The sequence below is a fragment of the Lithobates pipiens genome, unplaced genomic scaffold (genome assembly GCF_037356315.1).
Source record: "Lithobates pipiens isolate NorthernLeopardFrog02 unplaced genomic scaffold, aLitPip1_a1.2 Scaffold_25, whole genome shotgun sequence".
Lineage (NCBI taxonomy): Eukaryota > Metazoa > Chordata > Amphibia > Anura > Ranidae > Lithobates > Lithobates pipiens.
In genome coordinates this window covers 161,071,232-161,087,909 of record NW_027507787.1, presented here as the reverse complement: position 1 = coordinate 161,087,909, position 16,678 = coordinate 161,071,232, and the positions used below count along the sequence as shown (strand labels likewise).

The 16,678-nt window shown below is 45.5% G+C and overlaps 1 protein-coding gene across 5 annotated transcripts in view; it reads right to left on the bottom strand.

Moving 5' to 3' along the window:
* The window catches only part of SORCS1 (sortilin related VPS10 domain containing receptor 1), a 1,028,639-nt gene that overhangs the window by 164,793 nt on the left and 847,168 nt on the right, over positions 1-16,678 (bottom strand). The gene's annotated exons all lie outside the window — the stretch shown is intronic.

Sequence of the window (16,678 nt, the reverse complement as noted above, 5' to 3'; positions counted from 1 at the left end):
TAAACACTTTCAAAAATGATTTATATCTGAGTATGCTCTATAATAACCAGTGGCGGCTGGTAGTAACTTTTTTGGGGTGGGGGTCAGGTTGGTCGGGCACTTATCCCATCCATGGCGGGAAATCATGGGTGGGCTTCCCTGCTGGCTCTCCTCTGCAGGCATTAGAGCGGCGGGCATCATGAGCAGCTTCTCCTTCCCCTTCTCTGCAGCTTCCCTCTCCTCCCTCCTCTTGGCAGCCAATCAGAATGCTTCTCCCTTTGACCAATGGGGAAACGGGTCTCAGACTTACGTTTCCTGATTGGTGGAGAGGTGATATAGTGTGAGAAATGGGAATATTACTTTGATTTTCTCACACACCTGGGTGGGCTCCGAGCGCATTCTGAGCATCCCGAGCAAACATTATTTTGAAGCCTATTAGAGCCATCCTGAAAGGGGCTGGACGCATGGATGAGGTTTGTGACAATGGATAGTGGAGGCAGCATCTGTGCGCCCTTAATGGATGGGCCACCCCTGATAATAACATCTAGACCAGAGTTTATCAACCAGGGTTCCTCTAGAAGTTGCTAGGGGTTACTTGAGCAAAGAGCAATTCCTATATCTCAGATGTGTTCCCACTGACACCATTGATCTTTTTTAGCTACAGTATCTGTAAGGGGGCTATTCTTCCCAGTGACCACCAATGTAAGGAACATTCTTCCCACTGACCATCACACTAATGTATCATCATTTGTAGATATAGTAATTCTTATCATGGGTTCCTTAAGACTGGAAAGGCATTTCAAGGGTTCCTCTTTGTTGCAAGGGTTGAGAAAGGCTGATCTATACTATTCCAAGTCAGGCCTTAAGGCTGTGCTTTATACTTATTTGTATTTCCTTAAGAATGCAATAAACTAAGAGTTAATCAGAACATACCATACCAGTCCATTCAAAAACGTGGGGTATAGGAAGAATCTTGTGGAGTCGGTCTGAGATCTCCCCACCGTTAACCTGCTCCCACTCACTCTGAAGTTTTGGTTGTTGTCGCCCACTTTGAGATGTTCGCACTGCTGTAATACCTGTCCTGGAGGATATCTACCAATCTCTGAAAACTTTTGAGTGGCCCTCCTCCATTACTATGTCATTAAGATCAGTGGCAATCCATACAAGGAAAAGGCACAGGTTCTTCCTAATTCTCACCACACCACCTGTACAACTTTTACTTTGCTTCTCACTGACGGAAGTTATACTGTCAGGGAGGAGAGGGAACAGCGCTTCTAAGTGTAGTCGCTTTAAAAACACTTTAATTGTAAAAGTAAACAACTCACAAGAGTAGACGAATTGGCGCTTATGTAACCAGGTTTTCCTTCTACTCTTGTGAGTTATTTCCTTTTACAATTAAAGTGTTTTTAAAATGACTACACTTAGAAGCACTGTTCCTCTCTCCTCTGTCATTTACAGAGTACCTTCTAGCTCTTGTTGGAACCAACTGCTCTCAAGCGTTGACATCTTATACAGATCCAGAGACTTTTTCTTACAGACCACCATATATCTGTTTTTATGGACTTTTTAAATGCACTCAGGACAGTTCACTTAATCCACGGGTTTCTCTCTTTAGTGCACCAAATATCTACCACTGGAAGTTATACTGTATTTCTGAATATGGATCTCAGTGCACCTCCTCCGATGTGATAACACCTATGATTGGTGATCGGGTGCTCAGGCACCCAGGTGCTGTCACATGAAAGTAAGTAGTCCTAACCCCTCGTTAAACTCCATAGTCTATAAATGCCCTACACGGACAAAAAGGTTCAGAAAAAGAAAGTTATATCCAAAGGCTTGGGCAACTCTGTCCATGGAAGCTGTAGAAGAGTTTTTTTATTCAGATTGGAGTTATTTTTTTAATGTATTCTTTAAATGTCAGAAACTGCAATAACAACTTCTGTTACTGGCTGACACCATATGGGCTTTATGTAAATAGGCCATAAGAATCCAGCACTACAAGCTGCTGATTGTCATAAAATGAAAATCTTTAATGTAGGGAATAATAAAATAACACAAAGGAGTACTAAATAAAGTACATGGAAAAAACAGAACCCATTTTAAATCATTCTCATACAGTGTTCCCTTAGTAATATTTTAATAAGGCACGAGTCATAGAGGACTACTGTTATCACCCAATCATCTCAAATTCAGAGGAAACAAAAGTTTGAGAGCCCCAAGGGTTTTCTGCTCAAACTTTTATCTAGATGTAAAGTAACACTGAATCTTTTGGCAGCAATTTTAAGTGGGCATTGGAGTCATTTTAAAGCTGAACTCCAGGGATAATAATATTTTGCATACTTACATTGGGTCAGTTTGGCACGATTTTTTTTAATATAATCTTTATTTATAGAAATTTTTCGTTATGACAACACAAACAGGTTTGACAAACACATAGAGAAATGTCCAACCTGGTATCGATATGGAGTTTGGAACAATTTAAGTTTCTATGCTACCCATTGTCACAGTAACCACTTTAAAGTGGAAGTAAACCCATGGATTTAAACAGTTAAAAAAAAAAGGCATGCCGGGAATGCTAACTGCACATTGGCTGTGCTCTCAGCCAAACTATCAAACCATCCAATGGCTGGTGTCATAACGAATCACATGTGCAGCACATAGCAGTTGAAGATTAACCACTTTCAGACCGGACCATTTTGCTGGTAAATGACCAGAGGTCTTTTTACACTTTGGCACTGCGCTGCTTTAACTGGTAATTGCGCGGTCATGCAATGTTGTACCCAAACAAAATTTGCGTCCTTTTCTTCCCACAAATAGAGCTTTCTTTTGATGGTATTTGATTGCCTCTGCGATTTTTATTTTTTGCGATATAAACGTAAAAAGACCGCAAATTTTGAAAAAAAATGATATTTTCTACTTTTTGTTATTAGAAAAATCCAATAAACTCAATTTTAGTCATACATTTAGGCCAAAATGTATTCAGCCACATGTCTTTGGTAAAAAAAAAGTCAATAATTGTATATTTATTGGTTTGCGCAAAAGTTGTCACATCTACAAACTAAGGTACGTTTTCTGGAATTTACGCAGCTTTTAGTTTACGACTGCCTATCTCATTTCTTGAGGTGCTAAAATGGCAGGGCAGTACAAAACCCCCCCAAATGACCCCATTTTGGAAAGTAGACCCCCTAAGGAAATTGATAAGAGGCATGTTGAGCCCATTGAATATTTTATTTTTTTGCCTCAAGCGATTGAATAATGACAAAAAAAAAAATTTTTTTTTTTTTTTACACAAAGTTGTCACTAAATGATATATTGCTCACACATGCTATGGGCGTATGTGAAATGACACCCCAAAATAAATTCTGCTGCTTCTCCTGAGTACGGGGATACCACATATGTGGGACTTTTTGGGAGCCTAGCCGCGTACGGGGCCCCGAAAACCAAGCACCGCCTTCAGGCTTTCTAAGGGCGTAAATTTTTGAGTTCACTTCTCACTACCTATTACAGTTTTGAAGGCCATAAAATGCCAAGATGGCACAAAACCCCCACAAATGACCCCATTTTAGAAAGTAGACACCCCAAGCTATTTGCTGAGAGGCATGTTGAGTTCATGGAATATTTTATATTTTGCCACAAGTTGCGGGAAAATTACAAACTTTTTTTTTTTTTTTTTTTTTTTAACAAAGTTGTCACTAAATGATATATTGCTCATGCATGCCATGGGCATATGTGAAATGACACCCCAAAATAAATTCTGCTGCTTCTCCTGAGTACGGGGATACCACATATGTGGGACTTTTTGGGAGCCTAGCCGCGTACGGGGCCCCGAAAACCAAGCACCGCCTTCAGGCTTTCTAAGGGCGTAAATTTTTGAGTTCACTTCTCACTACCTATTACAGTTTTGAAGGCCATAAAATGCCAAGATGGCACAAAACCCCCACAAATGACCCCATTTTAGAAAGTAGACACCCCAAGCTATTTGCTGAGAGGCATGTTGAGTCCATGGAATATTTTATATTTTGCCACAAGTTGCGGGAAAATTACAAACTTTTTTTTTTTTTTTTTTTTTTTCACAAAGTTGTCACTAAATGATATATTGCTCACGCATGCCATGGGCATATGTGAAATGACACCCCAAAATAAATTCTGCTGCTTCTCCTGAGTACGGGGATACCACATATGTGGGACTTTTTGGGAGCCTAGCCGCGTACGGGGCCCCGAAAACCAAGCACCGCCTTCAGGCTTTCTAAGGGCGTTACAGTTTTGAAGGCCATAAAATGCCAAGATGGCACAAACCCCCCCAAATGACCCCATTTTGGAAAGTAGACACCCCTAAATTTAGGGGTACACTAGTGAGACTAGGTAATAAATGGCGGGTGCCCTGAAACTATAAAAAAAATAACTAACCAACCAGCGTCACCTGTAACAGTTATATGGTGATCACTGGTGAAAGGGTTAACTAGGGGGCAATTAGGGGGCTTTATGCGGTAGTATATGGGGGTCCCTGGCGCTATAAAAAGCTGCAGCGAACCTAAATACCTACCTGCCTAACTAGCGTCACCTGTGACACTAATACAGCGATCAGAAAAACGATCGCTTATTAGGCTGGGTTCACACTGGAGCGATGCGGGAACGCCACGAATGCGCGGCGGGTTCCCGCATCGCATGCCTCCCGGCGGCAGTTCACACTGCCCTATGCGAACTGCTGGGAGTGTCAGTGAAATGTTACTGACACCCCCAGATCAGTTCGCATATCGCAGTGCGATCTGCAAACTCGGATCGCATGGTGTGAACACCCATGCGATCCGATTCTGCTGCGGGCCAAAAAAAGGGTCCCGTGCGAATTTGCGGCGGGTGCGGCGAATGGCTGAACTCGAATCGCACAGAGATCGGATGTGATTTGCACTGCAGTGCGGTGCGAATCACATCCGTTCTCATAAACCGCTGCAATGTGAACCCAGCCTTAGTGACACTGGCGACGGGGGGTGATCACGGGGTTAAACCTTTATTGGGGGGGTTAGGGGGGTACCTTAGAACTAAAGGGGGCTAACCCTAACTGCCCTAACAGTTATTAGTCACAAATGACACCCGCCGGGTGATCAGGGGGTTAAACCTTTATTAGGTAATAAATGGCGGGTGCCCTGAAACTATAAAAAAATAACTAACCAACCAGCGTCACCTGTAACAGTTATATGGTGATCACTGGTGAAAGGGTTAACTAGGGGGCAATCAGGGGGCTTTATGCGGTAGTATATGGGGGTCCCTGGCGCTATAAAAAGCTGCGGCGAACCTAAATACCTACCTGCCTAACTAGCGTCACCTGTGACACTAATACGGCGATCAGAAAAATTATCGCTTATTAGGCTGGGTTCACACTGGAGCGATGCGGGAACGCACGAATCCGCGGCGGGTTCCCGCATCGCATGCCTCCCGGCGGCAGTTCACACTGCCCTATGCGAACTGCTGGGAGTGTCAGTGAAATGTTACTGACACCCCCAGATCAGTTCACATATCGCAGTGCGATCTGCAAACTCGGATCGCATGGTGTGAACACCCATGCGATCCGATTCTGCTGCGGGCCAAAAAAAGGGTCCCGTGCGAATTTGCGGCGGGTGCGGCGGGTGTGGCGGGTGCGGCGGGTGCGGCGAATGGCTGAACTCGAATCGCACAGAGATCGGATGTGATTTGCACTGCAGTGCGGTGCGAATCACATTCGTTCTCATAAACCGCTGCAATGTGAACCCAGCCTTAGTGACACTGGCGACGGGGGGTGATCACGGGGTTAAACCTTTATTGGGGGGGTTAGGGGGGTACATTAGAACTAAAGGGGGCTAACTCTAACTGCCCTAACAGTTATTACAGTCACAAATGACACCAATGCAAAAAAAAAAAAATAAAAAAATAAATGACATTGGTGTCACTGTGACTGGGGGGCAGGGGTAATTGGGGGGGTGATCGGGGGGTAAAGGGGGGGTGTGAGTGTGCCTGGCATGTTCTACTGTGTGTGTAGAGTGTTGGTGCAACTCACCGATCCGCTCTCCTCCGTGTCGGAACGGAAAATACCGACACGGAGGAGAGAATACATCACTTCCTCTCCTGTGTTTACATTACAGGAGAGGAAGTGATGTCACCGGGGATTTCTATTCGCCGGGAGCGATCGCGAGGGGGTGGCCATGAATGAATGGCCGCCCCCTCGTCCCGGATCGCTCCCGGACGAAAACCGACCGCCGCAGGCACCGGGCGGGGGCCCGATCGGGCCCCCGACCCGCGGGAGGCAAGGGACGTACATGTATGTCCTTATGCCTGCCCGTGCCATTGTACCGACGTACATCGGCGTGCGGCGGTCGGCAACTGGTTAAACAGAGGCAAAGATGGCAGCTTCCTTGGCTGAAAACGATAGGGGAGTTTACTTCCACTTTAACGGTGGCTTTTGGAGGGGTCTGCAGGCTAGCCTCTTGCTTATTGACTATGGGCCCTGGCATTTGAGGGGGCTCTATTCTTTGGGAGGTGTGTGCCTGGGGGACCTTTAAATCAGTTTTACTTCGGATTCAGGTCCATATCTTCCTGAAACACACAGACTATGGGAACTGGAGGACCCAGTTAGAGATTTTGGGCCTCTGCTCAACCCAGCATTGACTGCTTCAACCCCCTCCTAGACTCACAGACTCTAAGCAGAAGATAATCAGATGAAAACAACCTGATGCTGAGGGCTCCTGCTGTTATGTGTAATCTGTTTATTAAGATGTTATGTGTTTGCTGTTAATGTATTTCTCCCATTGTTAATTGAGTAACCTATTGTTTCTTGCTGTTTGCAACTTTACTTTGTCACCTAACCATTGTGTAATATTTGTTTTTATTGTTCATGTGCGGACTGCCTATCATGCTATCAAGCGTTTGGAAGGCAGGAGCCAACGTTTGGCGGAGGCACCCAGGCAGGGTGCCAGGCGGTCTGTCACACCCATTGACACCCATTTGGCACAGGACTTGTGTGATCGCACATAAAGGTATGTTTTTATGTGGTGGAGTACTGGGACACTTTATTGAACCATCATAAGGGCTCATTTACACTTGATTCAATATGTGGCATTGGACACTTTTTTAAAGCACTATGAATGCCAATTAAAGCACCTGTCACTAAATAAAATGGTAAGCATACAGTTCTGTTCACATGTTGTGTTTGCTTTGCTTCAAAAATTCAAAAATGATATTTCATGTCGCTTTCTTGGTGCTTCAAAGTGTCTCCAAAGCCTCCATAGAAGCTTATTTTTTGAGGTATTGCAGGTATGAGATATCCCAGGATGTACAGGAAAACTAATAAGTAAACCAGAAAGAGGTTATCAGTAGTCATTTCAAGTTCATGTGTATACATTCTGCGGGTGACTGGTTCAGACATCACATCTGGTGTGCAGTGTGGAGCAGCAGCAAGGTGATCAGGGTCTGGATTGGAGCAGAGCAACTAGCAGACAGTACATGTAGTGAACATGCAACATGGGAACCCTATAGTGGAAGGTGAGTGGGGACCAGAGAGAGAGGACTGAATGGAAGAGGATCAGATGAGCTGGGTGACCTGAATGGTCTTGTCGTCTTCTGGGACACACACAGGTCCCATAAGGCAATGGGGAGGGAGGAGGAGGGCTACGGAAGTGATGTACCTCGTTCTTTTGTTTCAAACTGAGTTCAATTTGTGCATGGAACGTCACTTTAAAGTGGAAGCAAGTATAAATGAGCTCCAGTATTCGCATTATATATATTTTTTTTTCTTGAGGGACATTTACTTCTGTTACACAATATAAAATATTATTTATATGGTTGAATGTTAATGATAAGCAGTGATTGACACTGAGCAGAGTCAGGGAGTGTTGAGTAGTAATTACAAATGTATAAACTGGTTCATTGAAGTTTTCATTTTTCACAAGGTTTAGGGGTGTGTCTATGGATGAGCAAGTTTGGGGTGGAGGAACTTGACTGACCTGCACAGAGTCCTGACCTCAACCTGACAGAACACCTTTGAGATGAATTAGAGCAGAGACTGTGAGCCAGGCCTTCTCATCCAACATCAGTGTCTGACCTCACAAATGCCCTTCTGGAAGAATGGTCAAACATTTCAATAGGCACACTCCTAAACCTTGTGGACAGCCTTCTCAAAAGATTTGAAGCAGTTTCAGCTGCAAAGTGTGTGCCTGCTCTACTGCTGCTCTCCTTAGCTCCAGTGAGGCATACTGATCCAAGGAGCTTGGTTACTTCCTATACCCAGAGTGGATGCAGAAATCTGGGGTTGACCCAGGGGAGGATCCCCCATATGGCCAGAGTACCAGTCCTCCCATACAGGTGTTTGAGGACCTGAGAAATGGCCCAGCTAAAGGTTAAAGCCTGGCAACCTACAGAAAGAAGCTTTGTGCGAGGATTGCGAGAATCGGCAAGGAGGAAGAAATACTCGTGAAGTTAAAGTTTGATTTCAAGCATAAAAAAAATTGCAAGTGACCGGCTTCAGAGTTCCAAGAGAAGACAGAGGCCTCCAGAGTTAATGGCTTTGGAGGCCAAAGTGGAAAAGCAGAGTCTGCTGGTGGTCTCATTGAAAGAAACCAGCGGAGCTTTCAAGGAAAAGTATGGCAACGATGATCGATTCCGTGCAATGCGCAGAATGGCTATAGAGGCCAGTGGAGGGCAGGCATCACCAGAGGGTGAGAAGCCAAGGTCAGTGCAATGCAAAAAAAGTTGCTGTGGGCTTGGAATGTGTTTCTGGCCAGCACGCTGGAACATCTTTGCATCACGTACCAAGTATCAGTATGCCTGAAGAAAGTTCTGGCAGACAGGCTGTGGGTGATCAGCAGTCAGGTGTTTTGACTGGCAGTATGTCATCGGGCCAAGGAAGTTCATAGCAGGAGGCTACGGGGCAAGATGATCCATCTGAGCCTGTGAAGGGAGCAGTTCTGTAAGTTCATTACAGAAATTGAATCGCCTTTGCATGGCCGCAAGTTTGCCGTGTTTGGATCCTCTGAGGATGAAGAAGAGGATAATGATGTCCCCCCAAAACCTTTGAAACATCCGGTGACAGAAAAGGCTGTTTTAGTTCATGACTTGCCTGCACAATATAATGTGTAGTTCCTATGGATGGTGCAGTAGAGGGCAGCATAGAGCAAGCTCATCTGGCTGAGACTCCCACCTGTGTACAGAAAGCCAGTGAAAGGTGTGCAGACTGCTGTGAAGAGTGCTGATAAGGACATCTCCACTGTTGGTAACCCTTTAGTTACTGGTAATGAAATATAATTACCAAGGGTAATGTAAATGATATTTTATGTGTCAGAAGTCTCTGCTCCATCCGTTCCTGACAATAATGTTGTTTGTACCTTAGCTAAAGGGGGGTCTGTAGCTAAAAGTGATGTGCGGGATGTTGCAAGGAGTGCAGTTATCTCCTATGCCGCAGCAGTGGCTACACCTGTCCCAAGGGTGAGTAGGGCCAGTTATTCTGCGGTCACTAGGAGTGATGTGAGTGAAGGTCCGGTCAATCTGACACCATCTGGTAGCTCCTTTAAAACGCCATAATGTTGTCATATTGAGGTGGACCAGAGAAGGCCCCCCCCCCCCCAAATAATGGAGATGTGGTGGACCATATTCTGGGGATGGGTTTTAAAGCGAAGGAGATTTTTGCCCTTATCAGCCCAATTGGGTCATATGAGTATTACCTCTCCTTTGTCAAGGCGGAAGGATTAGATGTCTTTTGGGAAAGGTAAGAGCAGAGGTGGAACGAGTCCCCAGGTTTGTCACCCAAAGTAGTTTCTCGCCAGCCATTATACAAAAATGTCACCATTCTAGAAGGTAATGAGTCCATTCCTGCTGCGGTTCTGGTGGAGTGGTTGGGGAGACATGTGGATGTCCAAGCCCCCTTGAAGAAAGCTGTAGACGATAGGGGGATATGGACAGGAGGATGGACAGTGTTAGTAAAACTGCATGTCACGGGTAATGTTGTTAAGCACATCCCTTTGTCTGCCTTTATAGGTCGTGACAGGATTATTACTTTTTATACAGGGCAACCAAAACTGTGTCATCGTTGTGGTGAAAAGAGGCATTTTTCAAGGTCATGTTCTGTGCAGAAATGTTCCCTCTGTCAGGGCTCAGGGCATGTTGCAAAGGACTGCAATTGTATTTGTCATAGTCTCTCTAACAACTTAGGTCACCCCTATAGCCTTTACCCTGAAGCCCTCCATAATTAGCGGTGATGAAGAACTGCTAAAGATGGAGGTGGAGGAACGTGGGGGTCAACAAGGGGATGGTGGAACTGTTTCAGCTAGTCCTGAGGTCCCCCCCTGGTGTCAGTTTCTCAATCTGAAGGTGTGACCCCTCTTGTGTCTGCTCCCCAGTCTGTGCTCCCTACTGTGTCAGTGTCTACTTCTGTTGTGTGTTCTTTCTCAGTGTTTCAGGTGCCCAGTGTTCCAAATGTAACTAAGTCATCCAGATCGGCTGAGGCTGCCAAAGGAGCAGATTCATGCAGATCTGAGTCAGCAGCTTCATCGGGGCCTTCCCTAAGACAACTCTAATGGAGGTTCTAAGGTGAAGAAGGGGGAAGTTGCCACTACTAATGATGTAGCTGAGGTCTTTCAGAGTAATGTTTCAGGGGAGGAGTAAGAGTGATCCAAGGTGGGGAGAAAAAGGAAAAAGGTAGGTCTGACCTCTGCCTCTTCAATTTCATCTTTAGAGGTAGATGATCTACCTCTGGGAAACAAGTTTGGGTCCTTATCTGAGGGGGAGGATGAGTCTTCTAAATCTGTGTCTCAGATGGAGGAGGATGAGGTAGAGTGTTCCCTAAAGAGGTCAAGGTCTCCAGTAAGGGGGGAGGGAGCTCAGGCTAAGAAAGGCTTACCTCAATCATCCTGATGGCAATGACTAATGTTGCCAGCATAAAATCTGTAAGGGCTCATAATAGGCCTTATTTTTGCTCAGCAAGATGGATACTGATATTTTATTTTTGTAAGTGACTCGGCTAAATAGCCTTGCTGATGTCCACATGGCAAAGAGGGAGTGGAGGCGTGGGCCCTCCTTCTGGTCTCTTTTTACTGCTTTTTACTGGCATGGTAACGTGTTGGCGGGTTATCGAGGTAGAGATTGGAAGGTGTATGGTCCTGGACGTCTCTGTGAAGGGGCATAATCTACGTTTAATAAATATTTATGGACCACAAGCTAGATGGGAGAGGAAATGCCTCTTTACAGAGATTAAGCCTTTCCTTTTTACATCTCGGCAAGTCTTGGAGGTGATTTTAACACCGTCACTAGGCCCAACAACAGGGGATATGATAGCGTCTTTCTTAATACGATAGCCAGGGAAGCAGGTCTGGAAGATGCACATATTAAGCATTGCCAAGACCGCACGAGATACACATTTAAGTGAGGCAGTTGCAAGAGAAGGATCTTTTTCTTCTTTTTTTTTTTAAGGGGGACTCTGCCTTTTCAGCTCCTTAGTGTCGTATGGTGGATTTCTCTGATCACCTTATGCTGTCTTTTATTCTCAATGCTTCAAATATGCCACCTAAAGGAATGGGTATTTTGGAGGATAAATTTGGCTCTGCTGGATAACGAGGAGATAAGACAATCTTTTGAGGATTTTTCAGGCTCACGTAACCATTCTGGATTTCTGCAGCAGTAAGTCGGAGTGGTGGGAGCTTGCCAAACGCCAGATTAGTGGGTTTTTAAAGGCCATAGGAAAAAGGAAACAGCTTGATAAGTACATTGCCTACCAGCAGCTGCAGAGAAAAACTGGATCGCCTTGTCTCGAGTGGTGGAGATTCAGGGGCAATCTCTGAGGTGAAACTTCTCCTTAGGAAGTATCAGTATGACCCGCACGCTTCTTTGGTTCTGGAAAGGGACTACGATAAATATCACTTATTCGACCCTTATCAGAACTACAAAGTGCAGCAGTTAAGATGGTTGTTGGACTAAGGGATAATACGGGCTCTTTGACAAAATCCAGGTCATGGATTATGGAGGTCTCAAGGTCTTTTTATGTGGATCTTCTGGGGGAGAAGTATCTCAATCAGGCAAAGATGTCAAGTTTTCTGGATTCTACACCAGGTCTGGGAAATAACATTCCGCTGGCAAGTTTTATGGAGGAAATCACAGCAGAAGAGGTAGTCAAAGCTATAGACGGTCTGGCTATTAAGAAAACACCTGGGCCAGACGGATTGACGGCTGAATTGTATAAGACTTTCAAATCCCGCTTGGTACCTTATCTTATGGAGGTATTTAATGGCTGTCTGTAAGAGGGTTCACTCCCTCCCTCCATGAGACAATCTGCTGTGATTCTGTTGTGAAAATGCAAGGATCCCTCGATTATTGAGAATCGGCGCCCCACTAGCCTTCTCAATGTCGATAGATTCTGGCGAAGATAAATATCTGGTACATGTCAGTAGCAGACAGATTGCTTTTTCGTCAGCAGCACTGCTCGGTCCAGGGCAAGAGCACTTTATCAGCTGTGTTTGCTGTCCGGGAGGCTCTGGAACGTTGCAGGGCAGATGGGTTTATTGGATGGCTTAAGACTTTATACAGAGAGCTTAATGCTTGGGTTGGACAGCCCTTCAGGGTTGGATCGGGGGAGCGCCAGGGGTGTCCACTGAGCCCTTTGCTATACGTGTTCACAAACAACCCCTTCATCAGAAGCCTAGAGAGCGGACCGATGTGCCGGTGAGCCGCCCTTGAGGGTTGTAGCCTATGCTGATGACGTTTCTGTCTTTATCTTTGGGACAGAGGAGGCGCAGGAGGTAGTCTCAGTTATAGAGTAGTATTTTGAGGCATCAGGCTCCAAGGTCAACCGTGTTAAAAGTGACTTTTTTTGGATGAGCGAGGGAGGTGAGAGCTTTGCACTTCCAAACACCTTCATGAGGCCTCAGCAGAAAGTCAAGGTATTAGGCTCTGATGATTACAGTAAGTCAAATGGTGGAGCCAGGCTGAATGATGCTGATGTCAAGGTGAAATGCTGGAAGGGGTGGTGGCTCTCCTTGAGGGAAAGGGTGGACTTGATTAAGACCTACCTGATTCCTACCTTTCTGTATGTCAGCTTTGTTTGCATCTTGCCAGTCCTGCTATACCAGGATTTATGTTTGTTTCTTCCAATTGTTATGGGGGAACAGGCTGAATCTTGTGAAGCGGAATGTGACTTACCTATCTAGGCGGAAGGGTGGCCTAGGGATGGTCAGCTCAGTTGTGTTCTTCTCTCTGATGTTTTTGAAACATAATTTTGTAACATGCTAGCAGAGAGAGTGCCTGCATGGGTAGGTATTTTCCAGATCTGGTTTAGACCTTTTCTGGGCTGTTGGGAAAGTGGTAGGCCAGTGAAAAGCCTAAGGGTCAAGCATGGTAAGCTCCTGTTTTATGTTGCCCCTTGAATGAAAATTCTTAGATGGTGGCATGTGACAGCAGAGGATATCAGGTCCCTCCCTAGGAGACTACTGGGTGAGAAGATCGTGGGTACTGTCTTTCATGTGCCTCTGGCCTTAATGGATTGCCCATGTCATATTATGAGGGAGGGTTTACATTTGATAAATTATGAGTGGATTCCCTTGAAATTTAGGGACCAGGCCTGGCTCGCTTTCCAGGGAAGGCTCTATGTGAGGGGGAACAGGAAAGTGCAGCTCTTTGAACAATCGTTGTTGTCCAAGAGGGGAGTGTCAGGGTGAGGTGGAAACCATGGACCACTTCTTGCTTCAGTGCCCGTTCAATATAGAAGTCTATAAAAAGGTGGGGAGGGCGCTGAATATTCCGTTCTTGTGTAGCCTGTCTTATGCTGAGTGGGTGTATGGAGCATTGCAGAATCACAAGGGATTTGATTTGGACACTCTTTTTCTAGTCAGCTTCGTAGTCCGATATTATACCTGGAATGCACGGTGTCAGGTATCACTTCGACAGAAAGTCCTTGCTATGTGTGTGAGATTCTTGGTGAGGTAGGGAAAATTCAGGGTCTCGAGAAAGGCAGATGGTGGTAAAGGGTCTGGATAAAGGAGTGGAGGAATATCAAGCCTGTAGCTGCTGTTTGTTGGTCTCTGGGTGTTGGGTTCTTTTCCTGTTTTCTCTCTGGACACTCCCGTAGAATTTCAGGGATAAACATAATCTTGGAAAAAGGCTACATACACATGATAATATTTCTATGTTTCTTGGTCTGAATGTTAATCAAGCTGAGTATTGTGTAGTATTGTGTAGAATTTTTGAAGATGTCTGTGCTATTTAGTGATTATATATAGTATAATAATATAATACAGTGATATTGCTCTTGGTTGGAAAAAAAACCTTGTGTTCATATATTATGTATATTAGGTTGAAGTATGTGTAGTCGTGTATATAATTTGTACTCGGAGTCACTCTGTGGATGGTGAGGAAAGGAACAAAGAGCAACAAGGAAACAAAGACCTGAAGTGTGCCAAAGGTCACGTGGTCAGTATGCCTAAAGGGGGCATACCCAAGTATGAAATGTAAAGAATGAAATTAAAAGAAAAAAGGGAATGGGTGGGTGGGACACGCGACCGACGTCCAACGAGGAGGAGGCAGAGGAGGGCAGGCTTTATGCAGCCTGACTCCTCCTACAAATACAGGCCTACCCTGCGGTCAGCCTTTACACTTGTACTCGGAGTCACTCTGTGGATGGTGAGGAAAGGAACAAAGAGCAACAAGGAAACAAAGACCTGAAGTGTGCCAAAGGTCACGTGGTCAGTATGCCTAAAGGGGGCAAAAAATAAAACAGTAGGAAGAAAGCTCAACAAACCAGATGACCCAGTGAATAACGTCTAACCTGGAGTGGCGGCAAATGAGTAATGCCTGCCGCAGAGAAGGAAACGCTAAGAAAGGCAGTAGCCCCTCCCCTGGCTTCAGGAACCACAAAGCCGGCTATAGCACCCCCTTGAGCCCCAACCCAGCGACCCACGCAAGATAAACCTAAAAGTACGTGACCGTCATGAAATGAACCCACAATGGAAAGTCAGCTAAGCACAGCGGGACGTCCCCACCGCTAGAGACCTGGATGGCTTCAAACGGAGAAGCAGGAAATAAAACAAACCTGACAGATCATTCAGCATGAAATGCTGAGACTTAACTGGATACGCCCAGAAAGCGCTGAAGGCTGATACAAGCTGGAGGAGGCAAAAAGGAAACTAAAACCAAACAGAAAAGCAAAAAAGGAACTAGACGTTTCAGCCATGAACATACCTCTGAAACGTGAATTGCATGATAACCATAAAATTCATGAGAACCAAACCATAAGAGCGTAAGAACTGTAAGTCGTCTGAAAACGGACAACTGCCAGCAAAAACGCACGAGAACGCAATTGTATGAGAAACCCTAAAATTGCATGGAAATGAAAAAAATATGAGAAACACCAACTGCATAAGTAAATCCCGAGAGACCTAATTCGCACAAAACAAAATGCGTAAGAATTGTGACTTCCTGAAACACCAACCGCATGGAAACCGTGAATTGCATAAACTGAAATGCATGAGAAACGGCAATTGCAAGTGAAACCGTAAAACGAGTGAGAACCGTGCGTGAAACAAAGCATGAGAACGACAAATCGAATGAAACATAATTGCATGAAAAACGTAAAACGAAATGAGAACATGATTGCATGAGAACGCAACGAAAAGAGGACATGAGTGCACGAGAACGTAAAATGAAACGGGACATGAGTGCACGAGAACGTAAAATGAAACGGGACATGAGTGCATGAGAACGTAAAATGAAACGGGACATGAGTGCACGAGAACGTAAAATGAAACGGGACATGAGTGCACGAGAACGTAAAATGAAACAAGGACATGACTGCATGAGAACGCAAACGCATGAAACGCAAGACGCATGAAACGCAAAATGCATGAAACGCAAACGCGTGAAACGCCAAAATGCATGAAACAGCAATTGCAAGTGCAACCGTAAAACGAGTGAGAACCGTGCGTGAAAGACGAACGAGAACAAAAAGCATGAAAACGTAAAACGAACGAGGACATGAGTGCATGAGAACGTGAAACGAAACGAGGACATGAGTGCATGAGAACGTAAAATGAAACAAGGACATAACTGCATGAGAACGCCAAATGCATGCAACGCAACATGCATGAAACTCCAAACGCATGAAACGTGAAACGCAAAATGCATGAACATACGCCACGTGGCGCTCAGGCAGGGGGAAAGGACACGCCACGTGGAGCTCAGGCGGGGGAAGGCACGCCACGTGGAGCTCAGGCGGGGGTTGGACACGCCACGTGGAGCTCAGGCGGGGGTTGGACACGCCACGTGGAGCTCAGGCGGGGGTTGGACACGCCACGTGGAGCTCAGGCGGGGGTTGGACACGCCACGTGGAGCTCAGGCGGGGGTTGGACACGCCACGTGGAGCTCAGGCGGGGGTTGGACACGCCACGTGGAGCTCAGGCGGGGGCAAAGATGAAAACTTAGCCCTGTCTGCGCAGGAAGAGGCTGCAAGGGCGATATCTATAGAGGGTTCAGCGCCAGGAGGATGAGGAGCCATGTAAATAATAGAGATCAAAGTTCAAAAAAAAAAAAAACCAACAAGAGCTCCATTCTGACCAAAGTAGCTGCAAGACGGCAGATAGGTCTCCTGCAGGGACCAGCACAGACTAGGCTATCCGTGCACATCAAGCTCCAGGAGAAAACGAAAAAATCTTCATATATTAGAGCAGACATTTCATTATTGCTATAATGAGACCAGTGC